Source organism: Salvelinus namaycush, chromosome 16 (assembly GCF_016432855.1).
Source record: "Salvelinus namaycush isolate Seneca chromosome 16, SaNama_1.0, whole genome shotgun sequence".
Lineage (NCBI taxonomy): Eukaryota > Metazoa > Chordata > Actinopteri > Salmoniformes > Salmonidae > Salvelinus > Salvelinus namaycush.
The window spans coordinates 47,287,253-47,304,165 of NC_052322.1; positions in this window are offsets into that span (position 1 = coordinate 47,287,253).

Sequence of the window (16,913 nt, forward strand, 5' to 3'; positions counted from 1 at the left end):
TTCTCCAATAATAAAAAAATCCCCGATCACGCTTGTAGATGACGTCATTGTGACGTTGGCTAGCTAAACACTTCGTCGGGTCTGTCGTCTCGCGTCTAACTGCGCATGTGCAAGCCGTCAAATCAAAAGTCACTCCTTCGATATAAAGTCGTTTTTTTTCACGAACATAAAAACGCGTCAGTTTGTTACTTTTACGAGGTCTGAGTAATAAAATGTTTAACTACTTATGATATTAGCTCGAATCTAGGTTGTGTCTAAAGATGTAAGATTTTTTTTTATCAACGTCTCATTGACTGGTTTGGCAATCTCGCGATGTTGCGCCTCTGGATTTAGAAACTCTGCCATTTCTTTCTTTTTGGGCCTGACGAGAGAGAAAAAAACTGTCGAGGGAGGTTATCTTCTGCACTGTTCGTCCAATCCTGTAAACGTGCGAAATGACTTAAAATGGAGTGTCGCCAGGCTTCGCCTCTTCCTCTCTGATATCACCTTTGTTAACCCAGAGAGGAAGAGGCGAAGCGAGAGGATTATTCCGTCCAAAATTTGTCCGAGTAAGACAAGCCCATTTTTTTGTAAGGAGGTCTATGAGAGAGTGTCGAATTACGTGAGGCTTATTTGATCAAATATAAGTTTTGTAATGTTTAGGCTGTTACAAATGTACTGATATAAGTGGATGCACGCGGTATTCCGGCAACTTTGAGAAAAACGACTTAGTTGTGGCTTTTGTGCACATACTCTCCTCTCATTGGCTAGAATGGTCACATCTGATCTCGCATTCCTTCAATCATTGAGGACATGTATTTCCATTGTTAGAGCTGTATATCTTGTCAATATAATTAATAATCTGTGGTTAACGTCCGAAAATGTAAGAGGCGTCATTGTCTCTTTCCATTTCCCCTGAAAACCGGATGTACATTTAATAGATTATATTGATCAGATACTCTAGTGGCCGTTTTAACAATGAAAATAAATGTCCTCAAAAATGGAAGCCAGCAGGGAGGAGGCAAGATCAGGTGGGACCATTCTAGCCAATGAGAGGGCAGATATGCGTGTGAGGCGCAACGGTTTCCTCTAGTTACCACAGCCACAAAGTCACAATTGGCTCTATATCTTAAAAATAATGAACAGAAAAATACGTTTTAGTCTTAATTTCAGGTTATTATTAGGCATACAGTTAACAGTGTGATTAAGGTTAGGTTTAAATTGAGATAAATTGTATGAAGGGGGGGTGGGGGGTAACTTTGTGGCTGTGGTAACTAGGGACAACTCTCAATATAAAGTGTTTTTTCTCAAAGTTGCCGAGATGTCACGTGTCCTACTTATAACAGTACACTCAAAATCATTACAGCACTTATATTCATTACAGCACTTATACACTTCAAATAAGCCACACTTAGAAAATAAGCCATTACATGCTTTGTTAACCAATTTCGACACTCATTGACCTCCATATAAAAACTCCTAAAAAAAAATACAAAAACCGCCACCTGCTGGAGAAGACAGATTTTGTGACTAGACAGCAAGATAGATAATAAACAGTAACAGCAGTTTATGTGATGAATCAAAAAAGATAGTCCAGGTAGCTATTTGGTTAACTATTTAACTAAGTATTTAGCAGTCTTATGTCTTGGGGGTAGGAGCTGTTCAGGGTCCTGTTGGTTCCAGACTTGGTGCATCAACTGGTACAATGCTTCCAGTGTGAAGTAAATATTGAGGTTTTGCTCACCTAGTATAAACTCAGCAAAAAAAAGAAACGTCCCCTTTTTCAGGACCCTGTCCTTCAAAGATTATTCGTTAAAAATCGAAATAACTTCACAGATCTTCATTGTAAAGGGTTTAAACACTGTTTCTCATTGCTTGTTCAATGAACCATAAATAATGAATGAACATGCACCTGTGGAACGGTCGTTAAGACACTAACAGCTTACTAACAGTAGGCAATTAAGGTCACAGTTATGAAAACTTAGGACGCTAAAGAGGCCTTTCTACTGACTCTGAAAAACACCAAAAGAAAGATGCCCAGGGTCCCTGCTCATCTGCGTGAACGTGCCTTAGGCATGCTGAAAGGAGGCATGAGGACTTCAGATGTGGCCAGAGAAATAAATTGCAATGTCCGTATTGTGAAACGCCTAAGACAGCCCTACAGAGAGACAGGACGGACAGCTGATCGTCCTCGCAGTGGCAGACCACGTGTCACAACATCTGCACAGGATCGGTACATCCGAACATCACACCTGCGGGACAGGTACAGGATGGCAACAACAACTGCCCGAGTTGCACCAGGAACGCACAATCCCTCCATCAGTGCTCAGACTGTCCGCAATAGGCTGAGAGAGGCTGGACTGAGGGCTTGCAGGCCTGTTGTAAGGCAGGTCCTCACCGGCAACAATGTCACCTATGGTCACAAACCTACCGTTGCTGGACCAGACAGGACTGGCAAAAAGTGATTTTCACTGACAAGTCACAGTTTTGTCTCACCAGGGGTGACGTCGGATTCGCGTTTATCGTTGAAGGAATGAGCGTTACACCGAGGCCTGTACTCTGGAGCGGGATCGATTTGGAGGTGGAGGGTCTGTCATGGTCTGGGGCGGTGTGTCACAGCATTATCGGACTGAGCTTGTTGTTATTGCAGGCAATCTCAACGATGTGTGTTACAGGGAAGACATCCTCCTCCCTCATGTAGTACCCTTCCTGCAGGCTCATCCTGACATGACCCTCCAGCATGACAATGCCACCAGCCATACTGCTCGTTCTGTGAGTGATTTCCTGCAAGACAGGAATGTCAGTGTTTATATATATGGTACCTCATGGTAAGCTGAATAACTTTTTATCTACCAAGAGAGTTCTCATCCACAATTATCACTGCTGTCTTACATCCCTCCACAAACTAACACCACTTTGGCACTCAGTGAACTGTGTGGGGCCCAAAAACAAATCTAATCCAATTGTATTTGTCACATGCGTCGTAAACAACATGTGTAAACTAACAGTGAAATGCTTACTTACGGGCCTTTCCCAACAACGCAGAGAGAGAAAAAAGAGAAATAGAAAAATAAAATAATGAGTCAGCGAAGGAGGAAAAAGTACTCAATTGTCAAACTTGAGTAAAAGTAAAGATACCCTAATAGAAAATGACTCAAGTAAAAGTGAAAGTCACCCAGTAAAATACCACTTCAGTAAAAGTCTAAAAGTATCAGATTTTAAATATACTTAAGAACGGTGGTGGAAAAAGTATTCAATTGTCATACTTGAGTAAAAGTACAACGTAAAATTAAATGCATTACATCAAATTCCTGATATTTAATATTGATATTAGGCACTATTTACTTTTTTATTACTTTTTTTGACAGCCAGGAGAATGCACCTCGACCGCAAAGCACTAAAGACCAATGGTGGAAAAAGTACCCAATTGTGTAAGGTCATTCGTCTGAGGAAGAAGGAGTAGACCAAAGCGCAGCGTGTTCATGATGTTTTAATATAGCCTGAACACTGAAACAAAAGTGGAACAAAACGCAACAGTTCTGTCAGGCACTCACACCAAACAGAAAACAACTACCCACAAAACACAGGTGGGAAAAGGCTACCTAAGTATGGTTCTCAGTCAGAGACAACGATAGACAGCTGCCTCTGATTGAGAACCACACCCGGCCAAACACATAGAAATAGACAACATAGAACAAAAAACATAGAATGCCCACCCCAACTCACGCCCTGACCAACCAAAATAGAGACATAAAAAGGATCTCTAAGGTCAGGGCATGACAAATTGTCATACTCAAATCAAATGTTATTTGTCACATACGCCGAATACAACAGGTGTAGGACCTTTCCGTGAAATGCTTACTTTACAAGCCCTTAACCAACAATGCAGTTTTAGGAGAATAGAGTTAAGAAAATATTTACTAAATAAACTAAAGTCAAAAAATAAAATAAAAAAGTCAAAAAATAAAATTACAATAATGAGGCTGTATACAGGAAATACCAGTACCAATTCAATGTGCAGAGATACAGGTTAGTCGAGGAAATTTGTACATATATGTCACGACCTGAGATATCTCTGTTTTCTTTATATTTTGGTTAGGTCAAGGTGTGACTAGGGTGGGTACGTTAGTTTTTGAATTGTCTAGTTTTTTTTGTACGTCTAGGGTTTTTGTAGGTCTAGGTGATTTGTATGTCTATGGTGGCATGATATGGTTCCCAAACAGAGGCAGCCTGTTTATCGTTGTCTCTGATTGGGGATCATTTTTAGGTAGCCATTTTCCCTTTTGTGTTCGTGGGTTCTTGTCTATGTGTAGTTGCCTGTCAGCATTCATTTTGCGTTTCGTTTTGTAGTTTTGTTCAGTGTTCATTCAGTTAATTAAAAGAATGTACGCATACCACGCTGCGCCTTGGTCCGATTCATAAGATGAACGTGACAATGTAGGTAAAGTGACTGTATAGATAATAAACAGAGAGTAGCAGCAGTGTACATGTAGGTGGGGGTAAAGTGACTATGTATAGATAATAAACAGCGAGTAGCAGCAGTGTACATGTAGGTGTAGGTAGGGGTACAGTTAATATGCATAGATAATAAACATTTAGGTAAGGGTACAGTTAATATGCATAGATAATGAACAGAGAGTAGCAGCAGTGTACATGTAGGTAAGGGTAAAGTGACTGTATAGATAATAAACAGTGAGTAGCAGCAGTGTACATGTAGGTAGGGGTAAAGTGACTATGTATAGATAATAAACAGAGAGTAGCAGCAGTGTACATGTAGGTAGGGGTAAAGTGACTGCATAGATAATAAACATTTAGGTAAGGGTACAGTTAATATGCATAGATAATGAACAGAGAGTAGCAGCAGTGTACATGTAGGTAGGGGTAAAGTGACTGTATAGATAATGAACAGAGAGTAGCAGCAGTGTACATGTAGGTAGGGGTGAAGTGACTATGTATAGATAATAAACAGAGAGTAGCAGCAGTGTACATGTAGGTAGGGGTAAAGTGACTATGTATAGATAATAAACAGAGAGTAGCAGCAGTGTACATGTAGGTAGGGGTGAAGTGACTATGTATAGATAATAAACAGAGAGTAGCAGCAGTGTACATGTAGGTAGGGGTGAAGTGACTATGTATAGATAATAAACAGAGTAGCAGCAGTGTACATGTAGGTAGGGGTAAAGTGACTGTATAGATAATAAACAGAGAGTAGCAGCAGTGTACATGTAGGTAGGGGTGAAGTGACTATGTATAGATAATAAACAGAGTAGCAGCAGTGTACATGTAGGTAGGGGTAAAGTGACTGTATAGATAATAAACAGAGAGTAGCAGCAGTGTACATGTAGGTAGGGGTAAAGTGACTATGTATAGATAATAAACAGAGAGTAGCAGCAGTGTACATGTAGGTAGGGGTAAAGTGACTATGTATAGATAATAAACAGAGAGTAGCAGCAGTGTACATGTAGGTAGGGGTAAAGTGACTGTATAGATAATAAACAGTGACTAGCAGCAGTGTACATGTAGGTAGGGGTGAAGTGACTATGTATAGATAATAAACAGTGACTAGCAGCAGTGTACATGTAGGTAGGGGTAAAGTGACTATGTATAGATAATAAACAGAGAGTAGCAGCAGTGTACATGTAGGTAGGGGTAAAGTGACTATGTATAGATAATAAACAGAGAGTAGCAGCAGTGTACATGTAGGTAGGGGTAAAGTGACTATACATAGATAATAAACAGAGAGTAGCAGCAGTGTACATGTAGGTAGGGGTGAAGTGACTATGTATAGATAATAAACAGAGAGTAGCAGCAGTGTACATGTAGGTAGGGGTAAAGTGACTATGCATAGATAATAAACAGAGAGTAGCAGCAGTGTACATGTAGGTAGGGGTGAAGTGACTATGTATAGATAATAAACAGTGAGTAGCAGCAGTGTACATGTAGGTAGGGGTGCAGTGACTATGTATAGATAATAAACAGAGAGTAGCAGCAGTGTACATGTAGGTAGGGGTGAAGTGACTATGTATAGATAATAAACAGAGAGTAGCAGCAGTGTACATGTAGGTAGGGGTAAAGTGACTATACATAGATAATAAACAGTGAGTAGCAGCAGTGTACATGTAGGTAAGGGTAAAGTGACTATGTATAGATAATAAACAGTGAGTAGCAGCAGTGGACATGTAGGTAGGGGTAATGTGACCATACATAGATAATAAACAGAGAGTAGCAGCAGTGTACATGTAGGTAGGGGTGAAGTGACTATGTATAGATAATAAACAGTGAGTAGCAGCAGTGTACATGTAGGTAGGGGTGAAGTGACTATGTATAGATAATAAACAGAGAGTAGCAGCAGTGTACATGTAGGTAGGGGTAATGTGACCATACATAGATAATAAACAGAGAGTAGCAGCAGTGGACATGTAGGTAGGGGTGAAGTGACTATGTATAGATAATAAACAGTGAGTAGCAGCAGTGGACATGTAGGTAGAGGTAAAGTGACTATGTATAGATAATAAACAGAGAGTAGCAGCAGTGTACATGTAGGTAGGGGTAAAGTGACTATGTACAGATAATAAACAGAGAGTAGCAGCAGTGTACATGTAGGTAGGGGTAAAGTGACTATGTATAGATAATAAACAGAGAGTAGCAGCAGTGTACATGCAGGTAGGGGTAAAGTGACTATGTATAGATAATAAACAGAGAGTAGCAGCAGTGGACATGTAGGTAGGGGTAAAGTGACTGCATAGATAATAAACAGTGAGTAGCAGCAGTGTACATGTAGGTAGGGGTAAAGTGACTATGCATAGATAATAAACAGTGAGTAGCAGCAGTGTACATGTAGGTAGGGGTAAAGTGACTATGCATAGATAATAAACAGTGAGTAGCAGCAGTGTACATGTAGGTAGGGGTAAAGTGACTATGTATAGATAATAAACATGTAGGTAAGGGTACAGTTAATATGCATAGATAATGAACAGAGAGTAGCAGCAGTGTACAAAGAAAAGGGGAGATGTCAATGTAAATAGTCTGGGTGGCCATTTGATTAATTGTTCAGCAGTCTTATGGCTTGGGGGTAGATTCTGTTAAGAAGCCTTTTGGACCTAGACTTGGCGCTCTGGTACTGCTTGCCGTGCGGTAGCCGAGAGAACAGTCTATGACTTGGGTGACTGGAGTCTTTCACAATTTTTTGGGCCTTCCTCTGACACCGCTTAGTTTATAGATCCTGGATGGCAGGAAGCTTGGCCCCAGTGATGTACTGGGCCGTACGCACCACCCTCTGTAGCGCCTTACGGTCAGATGCTGAGCAGTTGTCATAACAGGTGGTGATGCAACCGGTCAGAATACTCTCGATGGTACAGCTGTAGAACTTTTTGAGAATCTGGCCCTGTTACCATGCCAAATCTTTTCATGTCTCCTGACTGGGGGAAAAGGCATTGTCGTGCCTTCATGACTTTCTTGGTGTGTTTGAACCATGATAGTTTGTTGGCCCTCCTTTTCCTGTAGTCCACGATCAGCTCCTTTTGTCTTGATCACATTGAGGGAGAGGTTGTTGTCCCGGTACCAACCTGCCAGGTCTCTGACCTCCTCCCTATAGGCTGTCTCATCGTTGAGGGAGAGGTTGTTGTCCCGGCACCAACCTGCCAGGTCTCTGACCTCCTCCCTATAGGCTGTCTCATCGTTGTCGATGATCAGGCCTACCACCATTTTGTCGTCGGCAAACTTAATGATGGTGTTGGAGTGGTGCTTGGCCACACAGTCCTGGGTGAACAGGGCGTACAGGAGGGGACTAAGCACGCACCCCTGAGGGGCCCTGGTGTTGAGGATCAGTGTGGCAGATGTATTGTTGCCTACCCCTTACCACCTGGGGGCGGCCCATCAGGAAGTCCAGGATCCAGTTGCAGAGGGAGGTGTTTAGTCCCAGGGTCCTTAGCTTGGTGATAAGCTTTTTGGGCACTATGGTGTTGAATGCTGAGCTGTAGTGAATAAACAGCATTCTCACATAGGTGTTTATTTTGTCCAGGTGGAAAAGGAGTGTGGAGTGCGATTGAGATTGCGTCATCTGTGGATCTGTTGGGGTGGTATGCGAATTGGAGTGGGTCTAGGGTTTCCGGGATGATGGTGTTGATGTGAGCTATGACCAGCCTTTCATGGCTACAGATGTGAGTGCTACGGGGTGGTAGTCATTTAGGCAGTTTACCTGAGATTTCTTGGGCAAAGGGTCTGTATGGTGGTCTGCTTGAAACATGCAGACCAGTCTCAACTGTCAACAGTGACGAGGCGACTCCGGGATAATGGCCTTAGGGCCTTATACAGCTGGTTGAGTGCGGTCTTAGTGCCAGCGTCGGTTTGTGGTGGTAAATAGACGGCTACGAAAAATATAGATGAGAACTCTCTTGGTAGATAGTGTGGTCTACAGCTTATCATAAGGTACTCTACCTCAGGTGAGCAATACCTTGAGACTTCCTTAATATTAGACATCGCGCACCAGCTGTTATTGACAAATAGACACACAACCCCACCAGTGGAGAGGCAACTCGGCCTCTTCACTGTTGACCTTGAGACTGGTGTTTTGTGGGTACTATTTAATGAAGCTGCCACTTGAGGACTTGTGAGGCGTCTGTTTCTAAAACTAGACACTCTAATGTACTTGTCCTCTTGCTCCGTTGTGCACCGGGGCCTCCCACTCCTCTTTCTATTCTGGTTAGAGCCAGTTTGTGCTGTTCTGTGAATGGAGTAGCACACAGCGTTGAACGAGATCTTCAGTGTCTTGGCTATTTTTCGCATGGAATAGCCTCCATTTCACAGAACAAGAATAGACTGACGAGTTTCAGAAGAAAGTACTTTGTTTCTGGCCATTTTGAGCCTGTAGTCGAACCCACAAATGCTGATGCCCCGGATACTCAACTAGTCTAAAGAAGGCCAGTTTTATTGCTTCTTTAATCAGAACAATAGTTTTCAGCTGTGCTAACATGATTGCAAAAGGGTTTTCTAATGATCAATTAGCCTTTTAATATGATAAACTTGAATTAGCTAACACAACGTGCCATTGGAACACAGGAGTGATGGTTGCTGATAATGGGCCTCTGTACGCCTATGTAGATATTCCATTAAAAATCTGCCGTTTCCAGCTACAATAGTCATTTACAACATTAACCATGTCTACACTGTATTTCTGATCAATTTGATGTTATTTTAGTGTACAAATAAAATGTGCTTTTCTTTCAAATACAAGGACATTTCTAAGTGACCCCAAACTTTTGAACTGTAGTGTATGTGTCACGCCCTGATCTGTTTCACCTGTTCCTGTGATTGTCTCCACCCCCTCCAGGTGTCGCTTATTTTCCCCAGTGTATTTATCCCTGTGTTTCCTGTCTCTCTGTACCAGTGTATTTATCCCTGTGTTTCCTGTCTCTCTGTACCAGTGTATTTATCCCTGTGTTTCCTGTCTCTCTGTGCCAGTGTATTTATCCCTGTGTTTCCTGTCTCTCTGTACCAGTGTATTTATCCCTGTGTTTCCTGTCTCTCATGCCAGTGTATTTATCCCTGTGTTTCCTGTCTCTCTGTACCAGTGTATTTATCCCTGTGTTTCCTGTCTCTCTGTGCCAGTTCGTCTTGTATGCTAAATCAAGTCAACCAGCATATTTTCCCCATACTCGTTTTGCTATTCCCCCTTTTTTTGACCTCCCGGATTTGACCTTTGCCTATTTTTGGACTCTGTACCTACCTGCCTTGACCACGAGTCTGTCTGCCACTCTGTACCTCCTGGACTCTGATCTGGTTCTGACCTTGTTGCCTGTCCACGACCATTCTCTTGCCTATTCCCTTTGGATTATTAAACATTGTAAAACTCCAACAATCTGCCTCCTGTGTCTGCATCTGGGTCTCACCTTGTGCCTTGATAGTATGTATATACTGTATTTTATTTTATACCATCTACTGTATCTAGCCTATACCGGTCGGTCATCGCTCATCTATATATTTATATGTACATATTCTTATTCCATCCCTTTACTTAGACTTGTGTATATTAGGTAGATGTTGTGGAATTGTTAGGTTACTCGTTGGTTATTACTGCATTGTCGGAAACTAGAAGCACAAGCATTTCGCTACACTCACATGAACATCTGCTAACCATGTGTACGTGACCAATAAAATGTGATTTGATAACAGGGATGTGAACACATTTCTGTATTATTTTATTTCAGTTTATGAAACATGGGACCAACACTTTACATGTTGTGTTGATATTTTTTACTGTATTTGTGTTTGTGCTATTGACATTTGTCCATAGAATCAATGACCAAAAAATATATATTTTTGACATCCAGAAAATATGTATTTTCAACATTCATATCAGACGTCTCTTCGACGTCCGGAAAAATATGTATTCTGACCTTTCATTCAGCAACAGAAATACATGTCATGCCAACGTCTCTTCAACGTCATTTTGTTTACTGTGATAGGATAGGCTGTCGGAATGGGCATGGTGGAGTGTGGGGGCCTCTAATCACATGGAATGGTATGAGGTGTGTGTGTTTATGCTTTGTAAGGAAACTCCACCTCCCGCTAGTGGAAGTCCCTCTCTGCCACTGTTCAGGCTACTCACACACACAAACACATTGGGAGGAAGCCCCCCCATGATGCCAGTGAGATAATGTATTTTAGACAGTGTCCAAGGCTGTACTAATTCCTGTTCAGACCTGCTGTTTTCAACTCTCTAGAGACAGCAGGAGCAGTAGAGATACTCGTAATGATCGGCTATGAAAAGCCAACTGACATTTACTCCTGATGTGCTGACCTGTTGCACCCTCTACAACCGCTGTGATTATTATTATTTGACCCTGCTGGTAATCTATGAACATTTGAACATCTTGGCCATGTACTGTTATAATCTCCACCCGGCACAGCCAGAAGAGGACTGGCCACCCCTCATAGCCTGGTTCCTCTCTAGGTTTCTTCCTAGGTTCTGGCCTTTCTAGGGAGTTTTTCCTAGCCACCGTGCTTCTACACCTGCATTGCTTGCTGTTTGGGGTTTTAGGCTGGGTTTCTGTACAGCACTTTGAGATATCGGCTGATGTAACAAGGGCTTTATAAATAATTTTGATTGAAATTTGATACAGCAGCCCTATAGTAGCTAATACATCGTAGACTAAAGTTGGGGCAGCAGGTAGCCTAGTGGTTAGAGCGTTGGACTAGTAACCGAAAGGTTGCAAGATTGAGTCCCCGAGCTGACAAGGTAAAAATATGTCGTTCTGCCCCTGAACAAGGCAGTTAACCCACTGTTCCCCGGTAGGCCATCATTGAAAATAAGAATTTGTTCTTAACTGACTTGCCTAGTTAAAAAAATATATTAAAAAAATACGAGCCCAATAGTAGACCAAAATGTATTACATTTATCTAACTGTATTCGACTCCATTAAACAATCCGGTCAATCAATTGTTATGTGAACAGTTATTGGCATGTTGACATTTTTATTATGCCAACTTTTACTGTGGGGCATTTAAACAAAGGCTTGGGAACAATTACAGGCAGTCCTTTCAGACGGTCTCCAATGGCAGTTACTGTATTACACCACTAGATGGCATCGTTTTCAGATTCTTAATTACAAATTAGAACTTTGTTGTTGTTGGTGTGTGACAATTTCAAACACACACCCTAATCCACATGCGATTATAAAGGTTCAGAAGTATGAATGTGGGTAGTTCATATTATTTTGTCGGTGGTCACCACCCTCATCAAAGTTTCCACATTCCACATTGTAATAGACCGTGTGGTTTATAGAAGATGATAAAGAGTTGATAGGGAGGACAGATGTTACACTGAGAATGAACAAAGCTCTCTGTCTCAAAAGACAGTCCCCGGGGGGGGGGCGGATAAATTGAAATCAGACCCCCCTGTCTTTTTTGTCTTCTTTAGATAGCGTTCGTGTTTCACTCTCACAGAATACATTCGATATCCCACCGCAGCCCCCACCAAAAAATACAAAAACACAATACAAGGGAGCTTGAAGTTTTTATTTTAGGGATACAGAGCTTAACTGTAAAAGAAATGAAAACATGTTCTGAACTGAACTCATTGACACACACAAAGTGTATGGTGCTGTAGATTGGTATGCGGGTCAGGCATACGGCTTGATTGTACAAATAGTGTCCCTCCAATGGCCTTTACAACACAACCAAGTCTCCAGTACTGCCATCCTGGGCCCAGCATCATCGTGGAGTATCTGACGATAAGTCTTCTATTTAGTCATTGATTTTAGTTGTCTAAAGTTGTTTTTGTTTTAAGATGCATAGTGTTGGTGGTTTCTCACCTAAGTCAGCGGTTTTGAGAAGCTCTAAGGCTATTTTCACCCCCCTGCTTTTACTGACAAGGATCTGCACAGTTCTCTCTCTCTCTCCCCCGCTCTCTAATCCCTGATACAGTGGCAACAGTTCTCTCCCTCCCCCTCTCTAATCCCTGATACAGTGGAAACAGTTCTCTCTCCCCCCCTCTCTAATCCCTGATACAGTGGCAACAGTTCTCTCTCTCTCTCCCGCTCTCTAATCCCTGATACAGTGGCAACAGTTCTCTCTCTCTCTCTCTCTCCCGCTCTCTAATCCCTGATACAGTGGAAACAGTTCTCTCTCCCCCCCTCTCTATTCCCTGATACAGTGGCAACAGTTCTCTCTCTCCCCCGCTCTCTATTCCCTGATACAGTGGCAACAGTTATCTCTCTCTCTCCCGCTCTCTAATCCCTGATACAGTGGCAACAGTTCTCTCTCTCTCTCCCGCTCTCTAATCCCTGATACAGTGGAAACAGTTCTCTCCCTCCCCCTCTCTAATCCCTGATACAGTGGAAACAGTTCTCTCTCTCCCTCCCACTCTCTAATCCCTGATACAGTGGCAACAGTTCTCTCTCTCCCCCCCCCCCTCTCTAATCCCTGATACAGTGGAAACAGTTCTCTCTCTCTCTCCCGCTCTCTAATCCCTGATACAGTGGCAACAGTTCTCTCCCTCCCCCTCTCTAATCCCTGATACAGTGGAAACAGTTCTCTCTCTCTCTCCCGCTCTCTAATCCCTGATACAGTGGAAACAGTTCTCCCCCCCCCCCCTCTCTAATCCCTGATACAGTGGAAACAGTTATCCCCCCCCCCCCCTCTCTAATCCCTGATACAGTGGAAACAGTTCTCTCTCTCCCTCCCCCTCTCTAATCCCTGATACAGTGGCAACAGTTCTCTCTCTCCCGCTCTCTAATCCCTGATACAGTGGAAACAGTTCTCTCTCTCTCTCCCGCTCTCTAATCCCTGATACAGTGGCAACAGTTCTCTCTCTCTCTCCCGCTCTCTAATCCCTGATACAGTGGAAACAGTTCTCTCTCTCTCTCCCGCTCTCTAATCCCTGATACAGTGGAAACAGTTCTGTAGATGATATGTGAGCACAGAACAGTACAGTAAATGAACTCAGCTGAGATCTTACATGAATTATTAAAAAGGGACTGATTTGAGAAACAAAGAGGCATTATTCTCCCTGCCTCTCCTCTGTCTAGAGTCCTCTCTGTCGGAGAGGAGATGTCCTTGATTCCTAACACATGTACTGGAGCACATAAAACACTGGTTCACACACGTACACACACACACACACACACACACACACACACACACACACACACACACACACACACACACACACACACACACACACACACACACACACACTGATTCAAAAAAAAACAAGCGAACCACAGGCTAGGAGACACATCTGACCACAGGGTAGGAGACACATCTGACCACAGGGTAGGAGACACATCTGACCACAGGGTAGGAGACACATCTGACCACAGGGTAGGAGACACATCTGACCACAGGCTAGGAGACACATCTGACCACAGGCTAGGAGACACATCTGACCACAGGGTAGGAGACACATCTGACCACAGGGTAGGAGGAACATCTGACCACAGGCTAGGAGACACATCTGACCACAGGGTAGGAGACACATCTGACCACAGGCTAGGAGACACATCTGACCACAGGCTAGGAGACACATCTGACCACAGGGTAGGAGACACATCTGACCACAGGGTAGGAGACACATCTGACCACAGGCTAGGAGACACATCTGACCACAGGGTAGGAGACACATCTGACCACAGGCTAGGAGACACATCTGACCACAGGGTAGGAGACACAGCTGACCACAGGCTAGGAGACACATCTGACCACAGGCTAGGAGACACATCTGACCACAGGGTAGGAGACACATCTGACCACAGGGTAGGAGACACAGCTGACCACAGGCTAGGAGACACATCTGACCACAGGCTAGGAGACACAGCTGACCACAGGGTAGGAGACACATCTGACCACAGGGTAGGAGACACATCTGACCACAGGCTAGGAGACACATCTGACCACAGGGTAGGAGACACATCTGACCACAGGCTAGGAGACACATCTGACCACAGGGTAGGAGACACAGCTGACCACAGGCTAGGAGACACATCTGACCACAGGCTAGGAGACATATCTGACCACAGGGTAGGAGACACATCTGACCACAGGCTAGGAGACACATCTGACCACAGGGTAGGAGACACATCTGACCACAGGCTAGGAGACACATCTGACCACAGGCTAGGAGACACATCTGACCACAGGCTAGGAGACACATCTGACCACAGGGTAGGAGACACATCTGACCACAGGGTAGGAGACACATCTGACCACAGGCTAGGAGACACATCTGACCACAGGGTAGGAGACACATCTGACCACAGGGTAGGAGTCACATCTGACCACAGGCTAGGAGACACAGCAGACAAGTCAAAACATGTTTTTTTTAATGTTGCGTCCAGTTTTTAGTTGAGTTGCACTACAGAAGAAATCACTGAGTCAGCAGGCTACTTCGTGGATATCATTCCAATCTTGTCTAATAGTTCACGGGAAGTTAATGACTAGTAATGACTGTAACATAACGAGGAAGGAATGACTAGCTATAGCTTCCAATCAGAGGAAGAGAGTCAGTGGACTAAGGAAGTATATTTATCTATGAATGCTAATCTAAGGAAGTATATTTATCTATGACTGCTAACCTAAGGAAGTATATTTATCTATGAATGCTAATCTAAGGAAGTTTACAGTGCCTTGCAAAAGTATTCATCCCCCTTGGCATTTTTCCTATTTTGTTGCATTACAACCTGTAATTTAAATGCATTTTTATTTGGATTTCATGTAATGAACAAACACAAAATAGTCCAAATTGGTGAAGTGAAATGAAAAAAACAACTTCTTTCCAAAAATTAAAAAAAATGTAAAACTGAAAAGTGGTGATGAAGCCTCTAAATAAGATCTGGTGCAACCAATTACCTCCAGCAGTCACATAATTAGTTAAATAAAGTCCACCTGTGTGCAATCTAAGTGTCACATGATCTCAGTATATATACACCTGTTCTGAAATGCACCAGAGTCTGCAACACCACCAAGCAAGTGGCACCATGAAGACACCATGAAGACCAAGGAGCTCTCCAAACAGGTCAGGGACAAAGTTGTGGAGAAGTACAGATCAGGGTTGGGTTATAAAAAAACTTCAGAAACTTTGAACATCCCACGGAGCAGCATTTAAATCCATTATTAAAAGAATATGGCATCACAACAAACCTGCCAAGAGAGGGCTGGCCACCAAAACTCACAGACCACGCAAGGAGGGCATTAATTCATTAAATAAATCTTCTTAGGGATAGCCCCCTTTTTAAAATTTTCGCCTAAATGACATACCCAAATCTAACTGCCTGTAACTCAGGCCCTGAAGCAAGGATATGCATATTCTAGGTACCATTTGAAAGGAAACACTTTGCAGTTTGTGGCAATAGATCTGGTAGAAGAAAATACAAAGAAAAAAACAACAATTATTTTCCCTACCACCATCTTTGAAATGCAGCAGAAAGGTCCCTGTTCAAGCCATCACTCTGGATGTAATTCCGATGGTGTCCACAAGATGGCAGCACTGTATGTGCAAAGTTTCAGACGGATAACTTGAAGTATGAGCGTTCTCCGTGACATTTAGTGTGAAGTTACCCAGGTACATTTGTGCAAATCATGAAGCAGACATTTGCATTCATATTACATTTTTCTTCAAGAATATCGTCAAATCTGTATACTTGGACTTAGATTTAGCTTTTCCAGTATTAGTAGCCATAATATAAGTTCAACATTTGCAAAACAACCAGTTTTCATTACTTCATAACTCTGAATATTCTTATAATTTTTGTCCAAAAGGAAAAGGCATGCTGTCATACAAGGTTAGAAGCTACATTTTACGACAGATACATGGTTTCTGGATACTCCCGTAAAGCCCAGCTCATTGGCTATCTAGCTAGCTTTGTTTGACCCCGATTGGTGCTTATTTGACAAAGGTAGTCGTTCAAGTGGAGACCGCCAGCATCATCGGCGTGCCATGAAGGAGTCGCTCTCTGACAAAATATGGTGTCCTGTAGGATACACTACACCCCTAATGATATAGTGAAGTCTTGTTACATTCGAGGATCTTTGAGGAATAGATACGAACGTGATTTGACTCGTTGAAACAAGGTTAAGGGTAAGATTTTCACAGATTCCTTTCTTTGCAATTTGAATTAGTGGAAATACAAAATTGATAATGCGTGCTATATGGACCTTTTTAGGATATGAAAAATGATTTTATCTAACAAAACGCCACTTCTTGTTATCTCTGGGACCCTTTGGATGATAAATCAGAGCCAGATTTCAGAATGTAAGTACACATTTCACCTTCAGAGGTGAATTTATCAAACCTAGCGTGGTGAAAAAAGTGTTTTGTTGTTAGGGAGCTCTCTTCAAACAATAGCATGGCATTTTCTAAACAGACCTTATAAACACTTTGTATTTTTTTGTTTAACATAAGCCAGGCGCTGTTACCTCATATCGCAACGATAATACCT